Source organism: Saccostrea cucullata, unplaced genomic scaffold, assembly GCF_032062105.1.
Source record: "Saccostrea cucullata isolate Sc308-1 unplaced genomic scaffold, CSIRO_AGI_Scuc_v1 ctg5221, whole genome shotgun sequence".
In the NCBI taxonomy this organism is placed as follows: Eukaryota; Metazoa; Mollusca; class Bivalvia; order Ostreida; family Ostreidae; genus Saccostrea; species Saccostrea cuccullata.
Genome location: NW_026922154.1, coordinates 115,791 through 120,776, shown reverse-complemented (window position 1 = coordinate 120,776; position 4,986 = coordinate 115,791). Strand labels below are relative to the sequence as shown.

General features: G+C 29.8%; 1 long non-coding RNA gene across 1 annotated transcript; it reads right to left on the bottom strand.

Moving 5' to 3' along the window:
* Positions 1–2,489: 2,489 nt before the first annotated feature.
* Positions 2,490–4,228, bottom strand: LOC134261277 (uncharacterized). The gene is made up of 3 exons (XR_009990788.1): positions 4,118–4,228; positions 2,768–2,843; positions 2,490–2,538 (listed from the first exon to the last, which is right to left on the bottom strand). It is a non-coding gene; the product is annotated as an uncharacterized LOC134261277 (long non-coding RNA).
* Positions 4,229–4,986: the final 758 nt, after the last annotated feature.

Here is a 4,986-nt window from a genome sequence, read left to right as displayed (position 1 = left end):
GCCATGGTAACAAAGATGTTATATTTAGAACCCTCCGATTAAGCAAATTTTGCTCTGTTTTAAATTAAATTAGTGCACATTCAATAAATTAGTGTAAATTCACATGAAAATTATATTCTCTGAGCTCATATTACTTAAATCTCAGAAATAAATTTCATTCAAGATATTTGAATGGATATTAAGCGAATTTTCTTCGCAGCATTTAGGCTGATAGCAAGTTGGCAATTTGCCAAATTTGGCTTTTTTGGTCATATTCAATGAAATTTTTCACCATTTTGACAACTGATATATTTGTAACCATGTATCATTAAATAAACTATATATTCTAAGGTTTTATGAGAATAAAAAAAATTTATGGGTAAATCAAAAACTTTCTAGAAATTATTGCATGAAAATTGGCAATTTGCCAAAATTGACTCTTTTAGTCATATTCAATGAAATTTTTCACCATTTTGACAACTGATGTATTTGAAACCATGTATCATTTCATAAACTATATATTCCAAGGTTTTATGAGAATAAAAAAAAATAAATGGGTAAATCAAAAACTTCCTAGAAATTATTGCATGAAAATTGGCAATTTGCCAAATTTGAATATTTTAAGTCATATTCAATTTATTTTTTCACCATTTTGACAACTGATATATTTGTGACCATGTATCATTAAATAAACTATATATTCTAAGGTTTTATGAGAATAAAAAAAAATTACGGGTAAATCAAAAACTTTCTAGAAATTATTGCATGAAAATTGGCAATTTGCCAAAATTGACTTTTTTAGTCATATTCAATGAAATTTTTCACCATTTTGACAACTGATATATTTGTAACCATGTATCATTAAATAAACTATATATTCTAAGGTTTTATGAGAATAAAAAAAAATTCATGGGTAAATGTACAGCTTTCTAGAAATTATTGTATGACACCCCCCCCCCCCATTAATCACAAATAACAGAGAAGATCATCTAAGAACATGTTTTACCAAATTGAACAAATTGTTATGTTATATGAATATACGTCAAGTATTTAAATTTCTTTTTGATAATTAAATAGAACTTCTGCAATTAACTCAGAGACAGGTAAATTAACATGTTGCCATGGAAAGAAAAATTAGGCTTCTAGTTACTTTATTCTAAATATGAAATAAAACAAGTGAGTTTCTAACAATTCTCACAAATCTTTTGATGGCCTGTAATTGTTTCCAATCCCTTTGATTTATTCACTAAAATATGTTCAAATTCAAAACATTTGTTTATTTTTTTTTTTTATGTATAATTTAAGTAAAAAGGCAAACTCATATTTAATAAATGATATTAAAGTATCTAATGAAAATATGAAAGTAAGTCAGACAATATAATGTCAAAACAAGTTGGCAAGACCGTCTTGATTATAATGTTTGTTTGCCCTCTCCCAACTCAGGGTAAAATTATTAAGTCGGTAGGTAGGTTGAAAAATCTTTTTCCCAGAAAATTTCAAAATATTTGTTGATGAGATAAGATGGATAAAAAGGAAAAAAACCATCCTGTCTTGCAATGTAAAAAAAAGTTTTGAATTTTAGTCTATTAGGGGAAGGCAAACAAATTCTTTTAAAATGCCCTTACATGCTAAATATTGTGGAATTAATTCTTATTATCACATTGCTTATCAGCATATTCAGATGATCAGTTATACTATTATGTTCTTTTAATGGGTATATTTTTAACCATTTGACCTTGACCTTAGACATTGACCGACTTTAAAAAAACTTTAACCTTAACCACAACTTTTGACGTTGGACTAGATTTTCATACTTCAGAGGTGTTTTCCTTGTGACAAGATCTTTCTTGGGATAGCACGTGGGAGTCGTGGCATAAGCTGCCATGTATGGGGGAGTCAGTGTTTCACAATTAATCTTGTTCTCAGTTTTGTTAAAATGTATTCATATTCTAATCATACATGACATACTGTGTGAAGCCTGCCAGTATAAAACTATAGATTTGTGAGCCCATGTGGGGATATATAATAAATCAGTATACCACCTCTCCTGCAGAGTGGGGATAAAAAAAGGGAAGAAACTGCTTCTTTTCATAATACTGCCTTTATAGAAAAGAAATAAACATGACATTGGAATGCATGCTCCACTTAAACAGTGACATTTTTGAAAATACAAGAAATCAATTTAGAATCAATTTAGAATACACATATTCTCTAAGGAAAACAGATGCTCTGCTTAAAAGAAATTCTGTTAAAATTTGTTCCCTCATATTCTCTCATTTGATGTCAGCTTGGTTTCCTCGAATTCACATTTCTTTATGTCCTTTTGTGTAAGTTTGAAAAGTAGCTCAGCCTTGCAATTTGCTGTGGATTTTAGTAATGATCTTTAAAAAACCCTCTCTATATCCATCTTGCATCAGTGACAACTTTTACTGGATCTTCTTTTCTTTCTGTTCTTTTTCTTACTTTCTATTTTTCAATTACTTCCTGTCCACTGTGAATTTTTTTTTTTTGGGGGGGGGGGGGGGGGGGCTGTGTGTCCTCTGCTCTGGTCATTTCTATCTGTTCACATGAAAATTTAAAAAAAAAATACCATTAATTTTTGGTCAGTTTGGATAAAAATTCATTAAAAATTATTTTAAAAACTTAAAACTGGAATCTTAAAATTTTGCTGTATATAAAAAATATACATTTTCAACCTCTAAACATTATTATCTCCCTTTATGCATTGTCATGGCAATCATGTCTTAAGTCACCATGTCTCCATTAACTTAATACACAATACATGTACCTGTCTGGTCTCCTTGCTAGAGGATCTGTAATCCTGAGAATCTTCATTAGGAAAATCTTGCAAGGGCTGCAATGATCTGAAAATTTAAATTATTTTTTAATTTGAAAGTTTGGGTTAAAATCCTAAACATCAAATATAAATTACATGTACCTGATATTTAAATGTTATCCTGAAAATTTTCTGAATCATGAGCAATGATTGTTAAAGGAGGGGATTCAATGTTGTCATCAAGCATTTTTTTTCAATTTACACAGTTAAAGCTTTTCTGCGGTTTAGACAAATTGCCGGAGATCCAGAGTACAAATGAATTTGACAACAATTAATTTTTAAAGTGGTAAATGAAATGTTATTATATCATGAATTAATTGTAATATAAACATACATGTTTTATGGATACTACATGTAATGTGGTATAATTTATTTTGTTCTTTTAATGCGACTATTTTTAATTTGTACAATATGTCCTTGACATGTAAAGTACACAGCATCAGAATGATCTCATCTGTACAGATCAATACTGTTAAACTAAAACTATTCATAAATAAATGTGTGCAAGATTGATATGCCTGCAATATATAGCTGAAAAACAGTGCTCAGTAAAATAAAATTATGAGACAGAAAGCTGCATCTTAGAAAAGTCAATAAAGAGTGCTTCATGACAATTAACTAATTTATAGGAACTCCAAGTACAAATGAAATGGAGTTGTCACATTCTAACACCCTTGAATAGATTTCTTTACCTACTTAACAATACATTACCTTGCAGAGCAAATAACTTAATTGTATCAAGGTCCCAAAAAAGATTTCACATAGTATGACGAAGTATATGTACTTAGATCTAGAACACTATTAGCAGCTGTATATCTGTGTGTCTGCACGTACTGGGTTGATTTTTATAATTTTACACTTACACTTTTTCTTATCAAATCTTTCAAATATTCTATGGTCCTGATATTGCTTAAAATTTCAAAAAATCTAACCCACTATTCAGTTATCATTGTCAAAAGTCAAAGGTTTAATATTTCCGTGGTATGATTTCTACAAATCCTGTTTATAATGTTAAAATAGAATGGACACAAACATATTATCACTTAGAAAAATAAATTTATACAAACAATTTTCTTCAAATATACTGAATTTTATAGAAAATAAAATACCGGTACCCAAAACGGGCACATACATGTATATTTCACAGTAGTACATGATTCAGTGTCATGTACATGTAATATATGCAACTGTGCATCCAAGTTTTCATGGTTTTGTTTGTTTTTATTGTCTTATATTTCAATATATAGTCAGTTACCAGGTACATGAGACAACAGAATAGAATTATAAATAAAAAATACTTACACATTGCAATGGGGATTGGTCGAGGACTACCACACCACTACATGTATCTCTCGATCTCTATTTCAAAGACATCTTGAAGGGAACAGTAGACATTTTGAAGGAAACAGTTAAAATCCTCTTTTTTGATATTATTGATAAATAGCAATATTCACTATAATTTACACATTTTAGCCCCGTTTCCATGGCAACCGGGTAAACTACCATGCTTTCTTTCATATAGTCAATCTTTTCATTCATTGAAGTTTCAGTGAGAAAAAAATTAGCTGAATCTAAGACATTGCGTGGCCACGTCATTTTGATTTTTATAGAGAATTGATATTAATAGCATCTTGAAAGATTTCACAGAATTTTTGTTTTCCAATCATGGTAACAAAATCTTTGTTCAAGTAAACAACTCTGATAAGTGATAACGATAATAAATAAATTATGTAGTTCATTCCTAATAAATTATGAAAAATTTCAATTCAAACGCGACTCTTTGCAGAATCCTTAACCTTACTTGGTCAAGAGGAGAGTGGGTTCCTTATTCATCATATTTCAAAGTGTATGCCTAAAATGGAATGATTTTTAATCCAAGTCTCACTGTCTGGCAGAAAAGTGTGTTCAGCAATTAGGGCATCAGCTAAAAGGGCTTTCAAGGATTTTGAGCAGAGGTGGTCAAATAAAAAAATCTTATTGGCTTTCCCTGTGGAATTTTCAGAATTTCACCAATTGGATCCTTTGATCGATTACGATTCATATTTTCATTCCTTTCTTTTGTTTTTCTTCAAGAGCCTGGATTTTTTATATTCTTTTTTTTTTGGCAGCCAGAGTTTTTTAATCTTCTGATCTCAAGTCATCAACATTATCTGTGAACTGCTTCTCTTTTC